The 21723-nt window shown below is 47.3% G+C and overlaps 1 long non-coding RNA gene across 3 annotated transcripts in view; it reads right to left on the bottom strand.

Moving 5' to 3' along the window:
- Nucleotides 1-21723, bottom strand: part of LOC135245352 (uncharacterized) — a 109575-nt gene that overhangs the window by 33289 nt on the left and 54563 nt on the right. The gene's annotated exons all lie outside the window — the stretch shown is intronic.

Genomic DNA, 21723 nt, shown 5'->3' with positions numbered 1-21723 from the left:
CACACATGCACATAAACACATACATGCACACACACACACACACAAACACACATGCACACTAACACATACATGCACACACACACACACACACACACAAACACACATACACATACACAACAACACACACATGCACACAAACACACATGCACATAAACACATACATGCACACACACACACGCACACACCCACACATTCACACAAATATACACACACACAACCATGCACACAAACACATACATGCACACACACACACACACACACAAACACACCTACACACACACATGCACACAAACACACACACGCACACGCACACGCACACACACACACACACACACACACACAGATGCTCAGTTTTCCTGAGACAACAGTCACCCCTGCCCGGATGTAGTCTAAAAAAATAAATAAAAAAAAACCATGTATTGTTGCATAACCGTTTCAGTCACTGTAATGTAATTATTCATATTTTCCCAAGGCTAAAAATGGCTGCCCATGGCTCGACTCCGTCAGGACGGACAGGAAAGGACGAGGAAGAAGCCGGACTGCGATGCTCAGACTGCGTCCGCTGACTGAGGGCTAAAGACGTTAGCGCCGCTGAATCGAATCAGAGCAGAAGGACGGCCGTAATGGGGGAGACGAGGCCAGCCTACCCTGATCTGATTATGAAACCGCCGTCTGCACGGACAGGGCTCCTCTGGCCGCGCAGGGCTTTTTGGGAAACCGGTCTATTTTTGGCCCCGTCCTCGTTTTACCCAGAAAGCCAAGCTCTTTCAAAACGACGCTGTGCGGAGTCATCTTCGGTTTTGCATGCGGCGAACTCTCTCCCTTCAAAAGGGAAGTGCTCCACACGAAAAAAAAAAAGCAGAACTGTTTGTTCTTGGTGCGAGAGCGCCACGTTTTCAGAGGTAGGAAGCAAGCATACTGGGGGCTTCTCCTGCTAAGGCGCTAGCCCACAGCACGGACGGGCCCCACGGTCTGCCGCGGGCCGCACGATTGCTAACTGCAGCGGGCAATCTCACAGCGCGGTACACAAGTCGGCTCTAGCATTGCCCAGGGAAGGGAGGGTTTCCATTGGCCGGGACGACAGTGACTCATCGTGCACCACTGAGACCTCCACTTTCTAAGCTTTAAACGTAAAACTTTCATTCTCGTAACACATACCTGGGCATTTCCGAATGAATGCATGCGCGTGCGTGTGTTTGTGTGTGTGTGTGTGTGTGTGTGTGTGTGTGTGTGCGTGTGTTCGTGATATGTGTGCACGTGCATGTGCATACGTGCATGCATACGTGCGTGCGTGCGTCTGAGAGAGAGGGTGCAGTGTGGGGGTGGGAGGGCACAGTGAGCGTGTGTGTATGCGTGCTTGCATGCGTGTGTGTGTGTATGCGTGCGTACATGCACACGCGCATGCATACGTGCGTGCGTGCATGCGTGTGTTTGAGAGAGAGGCTGCAGTGTGACCGCATCCCCGGTGACGGGCCAGTGCCTCAGGGCCAGTGCCTCAGGGCCGGGTCCGAGAGCCCAGCTGCCTGTGTGAGCGCACAGAGGGCCGGGCGCTCTCCCCCACACTGGGCTCTTTGTCACGGGCTCCAAAGGAGGCCATTGTGCCGCCTCGTGGGGACAGGGCTGTCCCCCGGCCAAGGCCTTCCACACACAGCCACGCTTGTGTTCTCCCCCTTTTAACTTATCTTCCTAGCATCCAATAACCCCGTTTACCCCTCTTACCCCTCTCTCCTCTTACCCCCCTCTCCTCTTCCCCTCTCCTCCCAGATGCAGCGTCTATTTTTACACCCTTTACATTCGGAGAGGTTTCTTCAGTCGAGCTGCAGTTCAGGTTTCTCCATCATCATCCCCTACCCTCAGGGAAGTGGGCCCCTCAGCCGGAAAAGGGGGAGAGCGAGGTAGAGAAGAGAGAGAGAGAGAGAGAGCTAAACAGGCGTGTTACGCAACCCTGCTTCTCTGTGAAGTGTGTTGCATCTGCCCAAGTACTGCTGGAGATTCCCCTGGGGGGGTGGGGGGGGGGTCTGACTACCCACCCCCGCCCTAGCCCCCTCCAATCAGAGCACAGAGGCTCATCTGTGACAGGGCCTGTGTTACTAAGCAGCAGACCTGCTGAAGTGCAGGCTTACACAGCCTATTCAGAAGCAGGCCTGTAACAACTATCTGCCCTCTCAACCTCCTCTCTCCGGAGTCAGCACATAAGCACTGTTTCACGCTGCCTACCGTCAGTCTGCCACTCACACTGGGGGGCGTGTCTGTACCACAGTGCTCCGTTTATGACAAGACCTAGACTGGGTTTCAAACTGTGAACTTGTACTCTGTCTTCTCGCGTTCTCGTGTAAGAGCACCCTTCCAGGCACACTTACAAGAACACACTATCGAGTGAAAGAATGCTTAAAATCCGTTCAATGTGAAACATACTTGTACTTTGATGTCACCACCACTGACCTCTAACCTTAACAAGAAACATTCTGACCTTACAAAAATCCATAAATAACATAAACTTACAATTGTACACAAAATCCTCCTGCCTTCTGTCATCCATTTTCTTGGCTGAGTAAAAAGTTCTTATTCGCCCTCAAATACAGAGCAGAAAACAAGATAGCAACAGAGAAGGGAAAGTATGGAAAAGTATGCTTCGAAACATACTTTTTCAGTCTTCCCAAAAACACAAAGAGTACTCCCATAAAATCTCGCATTCTTGCCTTGTTGCGTATTTGTTGAGTTTGGGACGGACTTGATGACGTGACATTTTTACTTCCATACCTGATATACACTCCAGACAGAACACAAGTATACAGTTAGATACGCAGCCCTAGCTTCCCTGAGGGTTGTGAGCTCACTGGGCTCTGATCCCTGTAACCCTTGAGTAAATGTGCTACTTTATTCCAAATTTTCTAATGCATAATCAGCAGTGAAATGGGGCGTCATTCTTATTCACAGAATGTGGAAGATCGCAAACAAACAGCTTGAACAAGTTCCCCACTGACCATCTAAATCACATATTGTGAAAGACAGGCTTTGTTTTATGTAGGTGGGTGTGTCTGGTCCTTGTTTATCCTGGTATCCCAATGTGCTAACCTGGTTGTTCCATATTTTCTCAGCACTCAGACAGGAGAGACCCACACACAGCTAATGACCTCTGAGACTGTGAGCAGATCCTAGGCGCGTTACCAGACCGGCCTTCTGGCAGAACGAGTAAGATATCTGTCCCCTACAGTGTTTAGACGGTGTTTTAACAGTGTTTTAACAGTGACACGCGAGGCTGAGAGGGGGGCCGGCCCAGATGAGGTATTTCAGGACGTCACGTCGCCTCGTGGTGCCGCCTGGCGGCGGTCGCTACGCCGTGTTTTTGCTCGGAGTGACGCAGGGAACGCACGCAGACGTGCGAAGGCAACCGCACTGGCGTTCCCCCCTGAGGGTGAGTGTTACTCCAGAGCGTTGACCTTGGATCGGTCCCAGCTCTCGCGCGCGTCATTCAGGAACGGGCGCACAGATCCCAGATCAGCTGTTAGGCGCGCAGTCGGTGCAGGCCCTCTGAGGCGCTGTTGCTCTTATTTGGGGACACTATCACCCAGCAGAGAATACCCCCGCCACACCATGCAGTCTGGATCTCTGGGTTTCTGGGGTCTCTTCAGATGGTTTTATATGAATTAAGAAAAAATATTGAAATGATTGGAAAAATGAGTAGGATCCGAATGGTATTTTAAACCAATCACCAAACCCCCTGACCCCCAACGTGCGCATACACGCGCTCACTGCTGCTGTTGTGTGCTGCACTCTGCTAGAGGCTGCGTGGTCTGTGCAGAGAGCCACGCCGGGCCCTTAAAATGGCGCCGGCAGAACCATCCGGAACCGTCCGGAGGCTAGCATCCGTCGTGTCCAAACGCCCCCAGGAGCCCAGTGCAGCAGCAAGTGTCCCGCATCCTGAGTCACGTTCCAGCACGGCTTTCTGGATTCACATTCCAGATGCAGATGGGGGGTGGCTGTACAGTATTAGAAGGCCAAATGGTCTTTTCCAATTGGCGGTTATGCAGCAGAGCAAAGCAGGACACAATGACATCAATGCTGCTGCCCTGATTTGACTTTCTCAGTGAAGTTCAGTGTGAACAGCACTCATAAGGAGCAACGGTCATTTCAAAAACCTCCCTTTAACAAGCTATCAGTAAGGAGTACCAGTATAATGGAGTTCAGTCTCATGACAGGCGCCCAACAATAAAGCCCAAGAAAAATCTATCTAAAGCTACAGAGGCCTCAGAGTGAGTGATGGGTCGAGCTACTTTGCTGAGCTGGACTGCGTCTCCCAGCAGCCTCTGTGTTTCTCAGGCTGGATGAGTTGATCAATCATTGCCACGCCCAGGGAAATGTAGGGCGAGCACATGGCATGGCTCAGGTGCACTTTCACAGTCAGGTTTGTTTTCTGAATGGAAACATCTTGTTGTGAGGCTTTCATTTTGGCATCAAAAAAACTGCCTGTCTGAGCAGCCACTTCAAAATGTTTGAGAAGGCAGGGGAAGCCAGGGAAGGTGTGTGTGTGTGTCTGCATGTCTGTGTGTGTGTGTGTGTGTGTGTGTCTGCATGTGTCTGTGTGTCCGTGTGTGTGTGCATGCATATGTGTGTGTGTGTGTGTGTGTGTGTGTGTGTGTGTGTCTGCGTGTGTCTGCGTGTGTCTGTGTGTGTGTGTGTGTGTGTGTGTGTCTGTGTGCATATGTGCGTGTGTGTGAGTGTGTGTGTGAATTGGGCCTGGGACCCTGCTGTGGCATTCCTTGCTACTCAGCAGATCTGGCAGGGCTTGCGGGTTCACATTTGTTTGGAAACCATGGCACAGTAATCTTTTCAAAGAAGGGTGGATTTGACCGGCTGCCAGAGCAGGGAGCCAAAGCATTTCTGGTTGGGAGCTGGCCCGCGGATGACCCGCGTTTCGGGATAAACAAAGCGGCGGGACGGCCAGGGCTTACGTGGGTATGAGGGGTGGGGGCGGGGCCGGGAGGAAAAAGGGGGGGGGGCCCTGCCCGGGAACAACCGAACCGCTTTCCTGTGTTAGAGAACAAAACTGTCTGCTTGTTCCCCCCGAGAGTCTTATCGGCCACACGTGAGGACTGAAATATCCTCTGCTGTGCTCTGATTGGCCGTCTCACGCTGGCTTTCTCTCTCCCTCCTCCCCACATTCTTTCTGCTCGTGTCCACTGTTCTCCCCTACCCCTCCCTCTCCACACTCATTCTGTTCACCCCCCCCACCCCCCTCCTGGCCCTGCAGTTAAAGACCAGCGCTGGCCGGACAGCCACTGAACTGAACAGCGATGTGACCCTGTCTGCTCGCTGATGGATGGGCGGAGCATGAGCGGAATGTGAGTCCGGCCTCCTCCTCCTCTTCCTCCTCCTCCTCCTCCTCCCTTGCCTGGCGCGTGGGAGGACATACCGCCGCCTGATTGTGAGTTATAACCGTTGTCATGACAACCATCGTGACCTCCCACTAACTCCCGCCAGGCCAACGGGCAGTAATTGCTGCAGAAATGCGGCCGCTTTTCCTCGCAAACATTTTCCTCCTCTTTTTCTAAATGGCCGAGAGAAGACAGGCAGAGAGACAGCGAGAAAACAAGGGAAGGCTTTCTCGGACCACTGACGCGACAATTCAACACGCAGGGTGCAAATTTCACGAATCCGTGCTGCGTTCACCTCCGCATTTGAGAAGGCCACGCATCGCCAAGCCACCGTGGACGAGCGGAGCGTTCACGGACCACAATGCATCAGACGCCAACACCCGGAGTCAATCAGCGACGGTCGAATGGCCACGATACCTTTTCTCTCACGAACACAAACGGAAAACCACCCGATTTAATAGAAAACCTGGCGTTTACATGCGGAAAAAAACAACAACAACAAGGCTTACATTTACTTGTAAGTCAAAGTTAAGGACTACAAGTTGATATAATCCAGGTGCGGCTTCCCGAAATCCTCCCAGACTCATCAGCCGGCGGGCCGGAAGAAGCATTATGAGTTAAAACGTCGTTCCCCGTTCTACAGCTCCAGTAGCAACAGAGCACCGCACTGCCAATCCTGATCAAACACTACCCAATCAGGAAGAGGATGAGTTATTTCCGGTCGAATGAGCGCCACGTCTGATTTGTTATCTCTTCGGTGGAGTACATCGAGGTCCTGCTGCCTCCCTCTGGGAGGTCAGACTTCATACGTCTGCTGTTTTTCGAATTCGTTTCATGACTGCTTTCTTGATTTACCGCAACTCTGTCTGTTTGTACTTTCAGTGACACGCAAAGTGAATAAAGGCAACGTATAAACTACAAAAATGAATTCCCAGCTGAAAATGTTTACCATTTGAACAAGTCGAATACTGTATACTCGATGAAAAAAACCGCATCCACTTCAGACTTGATTACGCATAAACTGATTCCAGTACAGTGGCATTCTCTATGTGCGGTCTGCTGAAAGGAGACTGAACTCAGGACATCCTGCTCTTTCACACGGATGTGTGTGACTCCCAGCCTGATAAGGACATGAAGGTTGTAAAAAAAAAAAAGGTAAAAGTTCCAAAAAGTTAAACAAAGGAATCCTTTTAGAAACATCCAGGAAGAACCTTGGAAAGGCAGCAACAGTTTGAACCATTTTTAGCCGGTTCAGGGTAGTTTGAACAGGTTTTTAGCTGGTTTGGGGCAGTTCGAACAGGTTCTGCTTGGTAGAAGTTGCAAGGGAGCATCAGGAGACCTGCATTTTTGTGACTGGAACAAATTCTCAAAAATGAATTGTTTGGTTTCCGTTTTACTAGTAATCTACATGAACATCACATACGTATGCATACACACACTTACATGCACACACAAACACACACGCGCAGACACACTCATGCACTATACACACACACATACACATACACACACACTCATTTGCCACACTTAAGGACAAAGCACTGACCAAGCACTTTTTAATAATAGTGTCCTCTCTGCTTGCAGCGGGCTTTGGCTCCTAATACCACTGCGATATATTGATCTGGTTTCCATGGCGCCTGCGGGGGTGTCTGGGGTTGTGATGTCGCGTGATTACAGTGGACTGAATGGTGGGGACCGGGGGAATGCTCTGGAATGCAGACACTACAGTGGGCGGGGCCCTGGATGACTCTGCAGAAGGGGGCCTGGACTGAGGAACTGCAGGAGCTGCCGTGTCTAGGCAACAGTTTCCATGAAAACGGTCAGAGCTTCTCCTTCATGCGCACTAACGGCCTGAGCTAGGCTGCGCGCCTCTGTGAGACAGCTCTGTAAACCCCACTCAGGGAAACAAAGGCCTAATGGCTGAGCCAAATGCTTACGCCAGGGATATTCAAATCCGGCCCTCAAGGTCAGCAGAGCTGCTGGGTTTCTCTTCTGCCTGACAGTCCACAATGCAATAAAGTCACTGATTGCACAGAGATTACACTCACCTGCTGCATCAGGTGCAAACCAGCCCCTGATTAGAGGGGAAGAATGAAGACCAGCGGGACTACTGGCCCCGAGGTCACATTTGAGTACCCCTGGTTCATGTGGTTTATGTCAAAGGAGGCCACCGGCGTATATACTATATATTCCTGAGTATCCATTTCCAATAGCTCACCTTCAATTTCAAGTTCCAGTGGAACGTCCATGTTAAACTGTAAATTTTCATTCTTGTTTTTAAGACAGCTGACGGTCATCTGTCAAATCTGGAGTACTGAAAGGATCCCATTAAATCAGTATCTGTTCATATTAGCATTACCGTAGTTACAAGTTAGTTTGTTTGCTATTGTTGTTTTCTGTCTACCCATAATAAAAAACAGCAGTTTGGATAACAGGTACCACAGTGGACACCATGACATGACAAGGACACAACACAGCACATTGTACATGCCTGTAACTGCAGCAATAATAGCATATTTATTGCACCTCCTAATATAGTTAACATTATGCAGGAAGTCATATTCATTTTTATGAAATATCTGCCACGGGTTCATGTATTTAATTGTAGGAGTAATGCTGTATCTAGGGTATTGATGAAGTGGAAGGTTTTGGTTTTTTTCCTTAGACCAGAGGGCCAGTGAGTCCCCATATTCCCAACTCTTGGTGTAGCTGGCGGGCCAACAGGAGGCAGATCCGTTTCCAGTTCAGAAATGCTGATCCCTCATGACGCCCGATGTTTTTCAGCATTATGACATTTCTTTCTGAGCAACGGCTACCGAATTCCTCCGCGACGTGTTTGTACAGAAAACAGCCCGGTAATGAACAATGGGCCACAGATATATGCACTGATAAGCCCCCACACAACCCCGCTCATGCCCCCCCCCCACCCACACACACCCACCCAGCTTCCCGCCCACCCGCTTCCCACCCTGCACCCTCCATCTTTATCAGGAACACAATGCAAGCGCCGCTCTGCCCCCCCAACCCCCCCCCCCCCCCCCCCGGTTTGAGAGGGGCTCCCGGACGCGTTTGAACAATGACTAAAGCTACAAACACGGACTTCCCTTGGAACTCGCCAACACCGCAGAGTCACCGTGCTGAACACCTCCATCAAGAGGCCCTCTGCAGTCAGGAAAACGCGCTCTCAAAGTCCACAAAGGCCCACCTCCCATTACTGAGGGGGGGGATCGGGCTATAATCACACAAATGATTCCGAAAGGCTTCATACATCTCAAGAGGAAATACAGCGTTTACTATATTATGCTCCCAGCTTCAGCCAATCGCTTGTCAGTTCTTTAGCATAAAGACCAATCTCCAGAAACACAGTTCAGGGTTCATGCAGTGCGTGCTGTTTGTATACAGTGAAGCAGTGGAAGGGCGTGATTTACACAGCTCCGCAGGCAGACAAACAGGATGTTTTGCTCGAAGCCCTAGAACATTCCAGAAAAGGGTCAAAGAGTCATACGCTCAGCCTTTGTTTGGTTTTTTGGGGGCAAACGCCCCATCGCACTGTGCCAGGCCTTTCACTGAGCGCAGATTGAGCAACGCTTTGGCAGAGAGCCACATTGCAGCAGTGGGCATTTTCTCAGCATGAGCAAAGGGCAGCAGTGCCATTGCGCAGATTCACACGCGGGTTGCGGGAACATATTTAAGCCCTTCGCTTTTTGGCTCGTTATTTGTGTGTTTTCCCCAGGGTTGCTCTGCCCGTTCTTTTCAGGGCTCTTCCGAGAAACCGGAAACGTTTTTACCGCCGACGTGTCGAACGCACGGCGGGGTCCCGCGGGGCCCACGGCGCACCGTCAGCGCGCTTCGCTAAAGATCCGCGCGCTCGCGTTCGCCCTTCGACCCCGGCGAGTCACACGCCGTCCGTGCTCAAGCACTCCCACTCGAGCGCCTCGGGACCCTCCTGGAGGACTGTGGGTGGGAAGAACTCCGGGTCCGCGCCGTTTGTGTCTCGTAAACATACGCGTCCGATGGGACTGAGCCCTGCCATAACCCTCGGCTTATAACCCCCCCACCTTCCTGCTGCTCCACTTCATCCATCCTTTCAAAGCCTACATGTAATAACAACACGGTTGTCTTTTCAACACTTCTCAGTCTCTTGCTTTGCACTGTATCTATCAGATTAAATGCTGCATTACCGTACGTTTGGGGAAATACTTCTCTTGAAGATTACGTGGATCTAACTCAGGGGGGGGTCCAGGCTCAGCGATGAGGAGCGCGCTGTTTCCTTTGGGTGAGCACAGGACACCTATAATTAGCTGAATTAGGATGTTTAGACTGCCACCAGTCCTTTATTTTCCCCCACTCCCTGCTCTTAGCGTATTGAGTTAACTCACTCTGCTAAGCTCACTAATCATTTCCTCCCGGCCGGCTTGCATAAACAGCAATGATATAACAGCAGAAATAATCATTTTTCTGAGAAGTCATTGCCCATCTGGACCTGTTTTTGAGGCGAGAGTCATGGGTTTGTCAGGCTTCCTGCCTACTAGTGTAACCTCATTCCCCTGACTGTAGGAGAACCCGCCCCCCCCCGCCCCCCCGCCACCCCCCCATCCGCTCGGAGCCTGGAGCGCTGGAGGCATGCCACGTTATTATGAGTTTCTCACACTTCCTGTTTGAACCTGAACTCACTGTACCCAGGGTTTTTCTGGGGCCGAGCAGGGCCCCCGTGACTGTGATCTGTTTTTTTCATTCCACACGCAGTGACAGAATGTCTTGAGCAACAGAATAAGGGAATACACACACACACACTCTCACTCTTACACACACATACTCTCTCTCTCTCTCTCTCTCAAACATACTCTCTCCCACACACACACACACAAACACCTCTCTCTCTCTCTCTCACACACACACACACACACACACTCTCTCTCTCTCTCTCTCTCTCTCTCTCTCTCTCTCTCTCTCTCTCTCTCTCTCTCACACACACACACACACACACACACTCTCTCTCTCTCTCACACACACACACACACACACACTATCTCTCACACACACACACACACCTGCGTATTTTAACTCGGAAACCACAAATCTTTGGTGTCCCAGAGGCAGTGACACAATGTGAGCCCAGTTTTAACTAAAGACCCCCCTTTCAACTGATTTCAGAAAACACCACAAGTCATCTTTCTCTGAAGCACTGGGTTTAACAGAACGGGCAGTTACGGATCACATAACCTGAGTCACATAACTCTTCATAAAGCAAACGGCAAAGACACAGCAACAAAGGATGACTAACCCTGAGTCATTAGGGAAAGAAAACATAGACAACCATTAATTAGGAGATAATCCCACCCTACACCACGTAACAACCATAATAAAACACAAAGGAATGCGTTCTGAAGTGAGTCATTTAGCTGTCTGTTTGAGTCATTAGTCTGTCTGCCTGGCTCGCTTTTGATCGCGTCGCTGTTTTTTTCGGGTACTTGCGGAAACAAGTCGGAGGGGAAATCGTCGAGCTGGAGCTTTTTGGGAATGGCCCAAGGGGCACAGTTTTCGGAGGAAAATCCACAACAATGGAGATCCCGTTCATAGTGTCCCGCAGGCGTCTACGGAGATCGCCTTTCTACAGTGTCCCGCAGGCGTCTATGGAGATCGCCTTTTGTTTAATTCAGTGACATCACAACTGTCACCACAAACAAATGCGAACACTCAGTGAAATGGAGCAACCGGGGTGTCGTCGTGTGTAACAGAGCGCGTACCTGTAACTGATTTCTTCGTTTTGCGGGGAACATCTTTGTTTAACATACGCTGGATATATTTTCTTCCTGCTTACATGATCGGTCTTACAATAAGTCTAAACTTAATGGATGTTTAAGTCATGATTACTTAATGTGTTCCGAGACTTTTAATCCTGATTCTTTCCTCCAAGTGCTAAAACTCACCAACAACCAGCTATAACCTGACTAGACAAAAATGCCAGATACTAGCATTTCTAGAGTTATATAATTGAAGCCTAAATGTAATATAAATTGGAGTGACAGACTTGAAATGTATAATTGCCAGAACTCTTGTTTTAGCAGCTGTGCAGTAGCATCAGGCTACGAGTGCAACAAACTGCATCCCCCAGTTCCTCTTTCCGCATCACTGGCCAACAAGAACAAGAACAAGAACAAGAGAGCGGAAAAAACCGTTTCCTTCACTTATCCTGGTCTTCATTAGCTATTCAGGGAAGGATGAACGCTATCCGTATTCTTTCAGCGTTTCGCATCATAACCAGCACACTCAAAAAAAATATACAAATACATATGCACACATGCGTGTGTGTGCGCGAGTAAAATTTTTTTTTAAATAGCAGTTCAAATATAGTGCCTAACAATGGTTTGATACTAAACAGTGATATAAACACCAGTGAAATAAATTCCCAGAGGTTGAATTTATTCACAGAAAATGAACTGAACTGAATGAAATGCAGGCCAGCAGGCTCCTGCAGTCAGCTGGCGTGCGCAGGCACTCCGGAGAGAGCCGTACCACGTGGCCGTGCTACTTCCTGGTAAGAGTACCCGTGTTTGGGTGCGCTTTGAGCTGAAAGCAGATAGTTTTGGGAAAGCGAAATCTTATTGTGGTCTTTTGTTCCTATCACAATAAAAAGGATGATCCTTTCAAAAAGGGATCTGAAAGAATGTGTTTTAAAATAGAAGTGAACCTGGATAACAATGCCTGCAGACTACAATGCCTTCATCCATTTACCACAGCCATACATTCATGACAATAGAGCTGTCAACTGTGGCTGCATTTTGATATTTTGGGTTTATGGTGATTAAAATAAAACTAACTAACTAAAACACACACACACCCACCAACACAAGAATTCTTCACTGTGGATCCGCACTTCATATTTGTTCAGTGAACGTCTGTGTCAGTGATAATATTACACTCCTGACCTTCCCCTGCCCAAGCATGCCTTTCCTGTGGGTGGTGATACAGTATCAGCAGGTGAACTCGACACGGTCAAACTTCCCACTCCCTCGGAGTCTCTGTCCAACTGCAGTTTGGCAGGGGTGCGCATTTTCTTTGTTAACATTTTACTTGAGTCAGCTTGACTTCATTGGCTGACTCATGGTCAAAGCATGGGGAGATGGCCGTTGATAAAGTTGCACAATTTTTGGAATGGTATTAGATACACGTACATACTTTTTATTCTGTCTGCTCTTTTTTTTTTGTTTTGTTTTCTTTGGCTTTGGTCCACAAGCAAAGCTTTGACTGACTACTCTGTCTCCTGAAGCAAGTTCTGCTGCTCCAGTGTAACCTAAAGCAGAGCATTGTGACAGCAAAAGCATTGTATTGGCGAGGCGTGGTCTGACCTATTCCTGTCTGTAAAGGGAAAAAAAGAGACAAAACAACTTCTCAGAAATAAAGAAAGGAAGAAGAAACACATCCCCATGCGTGGCTTCACCTGTCAGTGAAGACAGCAGGGCAGTTTAACAGGTGTGTTCCCGGAAAGACCGTTGGAATCAGCCTAGCATGGCATCACCACAGGTTTTGTGTGTGGCCACTGTAATTTCGGAATCTCTCAGGTAAACGAAGAAGGGCATTTTAAAGATTTAGGGATATTTGTTAATCTATCTACTACAATTTATCAGTCATTCAGAATAAAACAGATTTCGTATTATTACAGCTTCTTGACTAATATCCTACTTCTTATGCCCATTTCTACACAGACAGGTCGTAGCACAATGTGTGTGTAGGTGTTTGTGTAGGTGTGTGTGTTTTTGTGTAAAGACAAACATAGCAGTTCAGTGTGTCAGATTGCAAAGCACCTTTCTTCATTCAAACAATGCAGTCTGTTCTTAAAGCCTGTTAGAAACGTCATGAGATGTTAAAAGACTTTCTTATAAAGATTTATACTATCTTTATGGAGGTAGCATGCAATTAAACCATGATTACACACCCCTGAATTACAATCATTAAATAAACTTGGCAATATACTTTCACAATATGGGTTACAGAGCACAGTGACTTCTCCTTCCTGTATTTAAGGAAAATGATTGATCCTTGTCACACCAAGAACCGTGAGTAACTGATCAAAGCGCTTTCAAATGTGCGTGTGTGGGGGTTGTGGCGTGGGAGTCGAATTGTGAGGGAGGGTGGAGTTGAGGAGGGGTGCGCTAACATTTCACGTGGCGGGGAAGATTATACTGAGCGTGAACAAAACAAACCCGAAACTCAATGACCGCTCACACCCGCTGTTCTTTCTCTCAGACTGTGGGCTACACACGGACAGCGTTACACTTTTTGTTTCGTTCATCCCCGTTTGATGAAAACGCACCTGATACAGAATCTCTTCCTGACTGAACCCATGGCAACTGTTACCGTGACATGCCAGATCCCGGGTTATTTAACCAGCAGACCATGAGGGCGAGGTTCTACAAAAGGGCCACGCGCTATTTTTGGTTCCTGTTCTGGGGCAGACCGGGGCTGGTAGCTCCAAAAGAGCAGGAATCCCTACACGCACCTTACTCGAGTAAACCATGCGTACACACTGCCAATGATGTGACACGGGCAGACAGGCAGACAGAAAAGGCACTCGCACTTTGGGACTTTAATCGCTCCGGATGCAACCGTAATCGCCCAGAAAGTGAGGAAATCCAAGGGGCCTTAAGCCACACAAATGCAGATACTGTAGTGGGAAACGGTTAAGAGGGGCCTATAGAGTGCTGCACTCCTTCCCTCCAATATCCAGAGAGGCCTGCAGGACCTTGGACAGCAGCAGGCTAGTCCATGAGCATGCACAGGTGGAGCTAACTGGTGGCGTGATGCAAGTGCAGGCTTACAGCAGAACAGGTAAACCAGCCGAGCCTTACGGACCAGCACCGCAACAGAGTCATACGGACCAGCAACACAACAGAGTTATACGGACCAGCACCGCAACAGAGTCATACAGACCAGCACCGCAGCAGAGTCATACGGACCAGCAACACAACAGAGTCATACAGACCAGCACCGCAACAGAGTCATACGGACCAGCACCGCAACAGAGTCATACAGACCAGCACCGCAACAGAGTCATACGGACCAGCACCGCAACAGAGTCATACGGACCAGCACCGCAACAGAGTCATACGGACCAGCAACACAACAGAGTCATACGGACCAGCACCGCAACAGAATCATACAGACCAGCAACACAACACAGTCATATGAACTAGTGACACTATAGTCATACAGACCAGCAACACAATTCAGTCATACAGACCAGCAACACAATTCAGTCATACAGACCAGCAACACTATAGTCATACAGACCAGCAACACTATAGTCATACAGACCAGCAACACAACACAGTCATATGAACTGGCAACACTACAGTCATACAGACCAGCAACACAATTCAGTCATACAGACCAGCAACACTGTAGTCATACAGACCAGCAACACAATTCAGTCATACAGACCAGCAACACTATAGTCATACAGACCAGTAACACAACACAGTCATATGAACTAGCAACACTATAGTCATATGGACCAGCAACACAATTCAGTCATACAGACCAGTAACACAACACAGTCATACAGACCAGCAACAGAACTGATGCACGTTTCCTCAGTAAAGATGTAGTTTTTCAAAGAGTATTTTATCAGTGAGATACTCCGGCTTTCATAATTCCTGTGTATCGTGGAATGGGATCAATTCAAATTAACACCAGTATCGATTCGATTTAATTTAAAGTAGGACCTAAACTGTGCGCAATGAATTCCCCTGTGCTTATATAACATGGTTCCCGATACAGGCCCAGTTGATCTCACTCATTCGGCAGTTGATTAGCATTACCATGATGCTGTCCCCGGGGCTTCCCAGACCTCCCGTCATACGGAATGCTAACGAGCTCGCGCCGCTGTCCATTGACACATAAACGCTCTCAGTCACGGCGATGTAATTACACTTGTCAAGCGACTAGCATGTTGTCTTCAAGATATAATGGCGTCCTTTATGTGTTTCGTAGGCCGACTCAGCTGTTGGAATTCAGCGTGACCTTTGATTTATTCTGCAAGAACAAGCCTTCAGTCCCAGAAGGCTATAGCATTCCTTCAACTGACATCCAAAAATGCAAAAATGCAGCAGCTTGGTAGACCTAGCTCCCAGGGATTGGCGCTTTGCGTACTGTGCACATTATGACACACAGGAAGTAGGATAACACGAGTTATTAAGTATTTCCCACGAGACACTGCAAAAGGTCCTGACTCAGCGTGATCGTTAAAAAAAAATCACATTTGTTGTCAAATTTCCAATCTGGCTCCCTCAATCTGTCCATCTGATCAGCCTCCAGTATAATTTGTTAAATGGCGACTCATAATGCTGGCTGCGCATTACCCTGGTGGGCACGAGTGAGCGGATCAATGGGCTGTATCAAATAAAAGCAATGATTTAATGCAGTTTCACATTCCCCTTAGCAGGGCATCTGTTTGCTGCCCTCACAGAAGCCTGTTAGGCAGAACATGATTTCCCTGCAATGTTTTCAGTGTAATTTTCTGCTTAATACCAATTTATTGCCATTTTGGATGTTCTGCACCAAATGCTGCTGTTTCGGTCAAACTCCTGTGATGTTTGAAGATTTAACGTATAATGCCGCATGAAGCTTGTAAGTACTACTACTACTACTACTAATGCTACTACTACTACTAGTACTACTACTACTACTGCAATTGCTACTACTAATTATAATAATAGTAGTAATATTACTAATAATAATAATAATAATAATAATAATAATTGAAGATCGGTCGATCATGGACCAGTGATCATGGTTGGACATTAGTTCTTCATCGTGCCGTGTCTGATCTTCCTCTGTGGGTGTTTGTGATACTTTAGTTAATGACTTTTATTGACCTAGATGAACGCTCCTCACTCTGGATCTGGCTCTGGGTAGGAGCGCCCGCTAAGTGAATATTTTCCGAATCTCACCAGCCCCGGCGAGGACCGCCAGTGTTTTCGCGGATGTGACTCATGCCTGCCGCAATTAGTGCCCCCCTTCCTGCAGGAGCCACGCGACCCACCTGACCTCACCAGGTGTTCCGCCACAGTCGCCATGGTTACCGCCTGGTATCACACCCAATCACAAGACAGCTCTGTCGAGGGGCCATAACTGCTTTATTTGAGACAGGGGTGGACTGAGGGCAAACTGTAGTTCTGCTCTCCGCAGAGCAGCTGCTTCGGTCCCATCAAATTACAACAGTCACCTTGAGAAGAATCACAGCACCAGCACCATGCAGCAGAGTTGCAGGTGGAGGTGGTATTATACAATATAATTTATATTATACAAAAATATAAATATTTGCAGTGTATACAAAGTGAATCAGGAATTTTTTTATAAAAAATGTCTCTCTCTCTTTCTCTCTCTCTCTCTCTCTCTCCTCCCCTGTCTCTCTCTCTCTCTCTCTCTCCCTCCCTCCCTCTCTCCATATTTAACCATGTTGTTTTTATGTCCCAGGTTTTCCTGTCTTTCATGACTCCAGTTGATTGTTACCATGGTGACGGGAAGAAGCAGACAGGCTTCGTTTGATGCTCCGCTCCGCAGACGAAAAACTCGCGGGGGCAGATGTGACCCTTCCGCTGTTGTCGGGAACACAAGACAGGCAGAGAGAGAACGCTCTATGTCACAGAAAAACCGGCACGAAAATCAGCGACTCGCGCTCCATTTTATTTTTGAAGTGTGCCATTTCACTGACACACTTGCAAGTCACATCTACAAGTCGTTCAGAGCTTAGTGCCTTTTTTCTTTTATACCCCCGACACAAACAGAGGTGCGAATCAGCTTTGCCTGCCGATGACACAAATCAGAGATCCAATTCTGCAAATGTAGCCAGGCAAACAGTAGCCTCCTTAAATATTAATTAGTGGATTTCCAACGGGGATCCGATGTTTAAAGTCAATTTGCATTTCCATGATCCTTGCATCCTTTCCAGAGAAGTGTGTTACATTCTCTTTGAAATGTAAAATTATGCAGAACGGCTTAAGGTTGTGTAGAGGAGAAACTGCTGCTCAAAACAATTACCCAGCAAATTAAAAATGCTTAAAATCTACCGACTACCTTTTTTTTTTCCTGGGGAAAACATATACGGTCATTGACAGCTTTCCTCTCTCATTGTTTTATACTTCATTTAATTTATTAATTTATCTGTACATTTTCATCCATTTATAGTAGTGAATTTCAGATTTTAGAATATAGGTCATGTGTCTTCCCCAATGAAGATTCCTAAAGAAGTCAACACAAGCTCTGCAAGGAACTTAAAAACATTTCTGTAAAGTTCAATGCAGTTACTTTGCATTTGCTGAATGATAATGTTTCCACGCGCTAGTGTTATGTAACCTCTGTAGCGAGTAGTGGGTGTTGGATAAATGTTCACCATATTATTGCAGTGGGTGGATCCTCAGTCCTGGGGGTGTCCTTTTAGGTGGTTTTGCTAGCGAAGCTCTAACTGCCATGAGCGGATTAAGATTATTATCTCATCCTGACACCTTTCAAGAATCGGCGAATAAACAAAATGTTCTCAGCTCAAGAAATTGGTTAAAAACGATGAACGGAGACTTCATTTTTATAGTGCAGATCAGCATCGAGACCTAATTCCAGCATAGCCAAATCACTAAACAAGCGTGTTTTCAGCCGAAGAAATGGGTTAAAAAAAGACGTTTTGAACGAAGGCTCCGATTTTACAGAGGTCACACCCTGCCCTGCTCCGACCAGCCCCGCCCAGCCCCGCCCGCCTGCTGAAAGGGGTAAATAATTGATCGGGACAAAGAGGGAGCACTCCAGTCATAGGTGCCCCAGCCCCCAGCCCAAATAGCACAGAAAGGTACTCCATGTAGTCTCTCAGTGAGTCCCCCCCCCCCACACCCATCAACCAGCAAATGGAGCATCTCTCTCCCCACATAAACAACACAGAGCATCTCACCATGGGAGGGGGGCGAGGCACGCTAGTACTGCGCAGAAGATAAATTTAAGCACCAGTAAGTGTCTGTGCCTGCCCTAAATAATGCATGGCAGCCATGCAGTATTGATGCTGGCGCCCTACTACTCCTGAATTATATAATGCTTTGTGTCATCATTATTATCTTTTTTAACCCTATGCCTCCCTCCCTCCCTCCCTCCTCTCTCCTTCTCTCCCTCTCTCCCCATGTCTCCTCAGTATTGTCAGAGCCATGGCAGATGGGTCAGTCATTTCACCTTCAGAGGAAGAGGAAGCTGGACCGAATCCCAAAGTGGGTGGGGGGTGGGGGGTGGTGGGAGGTGTCTGGGGAGAGGGGATTTTTTATGTTTCAGCTTTTTCATTCATCCAATCTTCAGATGCTGGTCTGGGAATAAAACAAGTCAAGCTCTGACATGCAGACAATCACTTACAATCACAAAATGAATTGCCCTGGTGGTATGTTTTTTCTTTTTCTTTTTTTTTCTTCCCCTCCAGGTAATGGCTTTTGAAATTCAGGGAAGTGAGCTGGCTATCAGTGTGAGACTGTAACACTGTCGGGGGTGTGAGCAGCAGCAGGTGAGCAGGGACTGAGCGGAGCTCCAGGAGAGAGGATCTGACACATTCACCACGCCGCAATCTTCTATTTCTCTTTGCAGCAGACAGCTCAAAAATAGCTGTGATTACATTAGGCATCTGCAAATTGTATCTTCAAGTAACGCACATCAATGGGAGGACAGCGGTGAGCATGTAGGCCGAATGGTATAAGCATAACATACGTAATTTTTCTGGGCAAAGATAAACACGTTTTTCAGGTCACGGTTGCTATTCAGTTCTCTAAAGTCCTTTTATTTATGAATCCTTTGCCAGAAAGAAGAGTAGAAGGCCCTGCCCCTGATGTCTACAATCATAAATACTGGGACCCAGAAGCAACAATGTCATAGTTTCCCTGAAAGACACCACCATCAGCAAGCCGTCTCTTCTAGGCCTGGCCAACTCTATGGTCTCCAGGTAGCCACCATTGGGTTAAACCACAGCCGTTGCCCCTGGAGCAGCAGCCACGGGCCGGTTAAGTGGTGCGTGAGCGTGGGAGGTTTGGCTGTCATAAGGCTATGTTAAATAAAGGAAAATGAAAAAGTGAAAGTGTCAAGCGATGGACGTGCTTCTCCGCACGTTACTGAAGGATGGACTCCACGAACGAAGCAGAGAATGACAATATGAGTTAATAATGAAATGAATAATACTAAGGCTCTTGCTCAAAAAACTACCGGCAAACAAGCAAAACTCAAATCTACGTCTTTTTCACACAGTCACGCACGAACGCATGAGCATACACACATGCGTGCGGGAAAACAAGCCGCGCTCAAGAACACACACACATACACACACACACACGAAAACACATATAAATCACTTAGAAGATTAAAACATAGCAGACATGAAACATGTAACCGAGTACAGGCCAAATCTTAGCAAATCCTTTGCATATATGTAAACAGCAACACAACATTTATATGGTTGCAGTGGAGAAATGGGAGTTTTGAGTATACAGAGAGCTATTGTTTTTTTTGTGGGGGGGGGGCTCCCACTCAACAGTGCCTGGGGAGGGATATTGGAGAGTTACAACAGTAAACAGAAGAATGGATCACTTCTGGAAATAATTTGACAGAATGCATGTATTTTTGTTGGCAGGCAGTTAGTTGAAGAAGTGCCATAATGCTCAGGTACATCATCATTACTGATACAGCCGTAATGCTCAGGTACATCGTTACTGATACAGCCGTAATGCTCAGGTACATCGTTACTGATACAGCCGTAATGCTCAGGTACATCATTACTGATACAGCCGTAATGTTCAGATACATCATTACTGATACAGCCGCAATGCTCAGGTACGTCATCATTACTGATACAGCCATAATGCTCAGGTACATCATCATTACTGATACAGCCGTAATGCTCAGGTACATCATTACTGATACAGCCGTAATGCTCAGGTACATCGTTACTGATACAGCCGTAATGCTCAGGTACGTCATCATTACTGATACAGCCATAATGCTCAGGTACGTCATCATTACTGATACAGCCATAATGCTCAGGTACATCATCATTACTGATACAGCCGTAATGCTCAGGTACATCATTACTGATACAGCCATAATGCTCAGGTACGTCATCAATACTGATACAGCCATAATGCTCAGGTACATCATCATTACTGATACAGCCGTAATGCTCAGGTACATCATTACTGATACAGCCGTAATGCTCAGGTACATCATTACTGATACAGCCGTAATGCTCAGGTACATCATTACTGATACAGCCGTAATGCTCAGGTACATCATTACTGATACAGCCGTAATGCTCAGGTACATCATTACTGATACAGCCGTAATGCTCAGGTACATCATCATTACTGATACAGCCGTAATGCTCAGGTACGACATCATTACTGATACAGCCATAATGCTCAGGTACATCATTACTGATACAGCCGTAATGCTCAGGTACGTCATCATTACTGATACAGCCGTAATGCTCAGGTACATCATTACTGATACAAGCTGTAATGTTCAGATACATCATTACTGATACAAGCTGTAATTCTCAGATACATCATTACTGATACAGCTGTAATGCTCAGGTACATCATTACTGATACAAGCTGTAATGCTCAGATACATCATTACTGATACAGCCGTAATGTTCAGATACATCATTACTGATACAGCCGTAATGCTCAGGTACATCATTACTGATACAAGCTGTAATGCTCAGATACATCATTACTGATACAAGCTGTAATGCTCAGATACATCATTACTGATACAGCCGTAATGCTCAGATACATCATTACTGATACAGCCGTAATGCTCAGGTACCTCATTACTGATACAGCCGTAATGTTCAGATACATCATTACTGCTACAGCCGTAATGCTCAGGTACATCATTACTGATACAGCCGTAATGCTCAGGTACGTCATCATTACTGATACAGCCGTAATGCTCAGGTACATCATTACTGATACAGCCGTAATGCTCAGGTACATCATTACTGATACAGCCATAATGCTCAGGTACATCATTACTGATACAGCCATAATGTTCAGGTACGTCATCATTACTGATACAGCCGTAATGCTCAGGTACGTCATCATTACTGATACAGCCGTAATGCTCAGGTACATCATTACTGATACAGCCGTAATGCTCAGGTACGTCATCATTACTGATACAGCCGTAATGCTCAGGTACGTCATCATTACTGATACAGCCGTAATGCTCAGGTACATCATCATTACTGATACAGCCGTAATGCTCAGGTACGTCATCATTACTGATACAGCCATAATGCTCAGGTACGTCATCATTACTGATACAGCCGTAA

This window comes from Anguilla rostrata, chromosome 18 (genome assembly GCF_018555375.3).
Source record: "Anguilla rostrata isolate EN2019 chromosome 18, ASM1855537v3, whole genome shotgun sequence".
In the NCBI taxonomy this organism is placed as follows: domain Eukaryota; kingdom Metazoa; phylum Chordata; class Actinopteri; order Anguilliformes; family Anguillidae; genus Anguilla; species Anguilla rostrata.
Note: the sequence above shows the minus strand (reverse complement) of the source record. Positions and strands in the feature narration are given on the sequence as shown.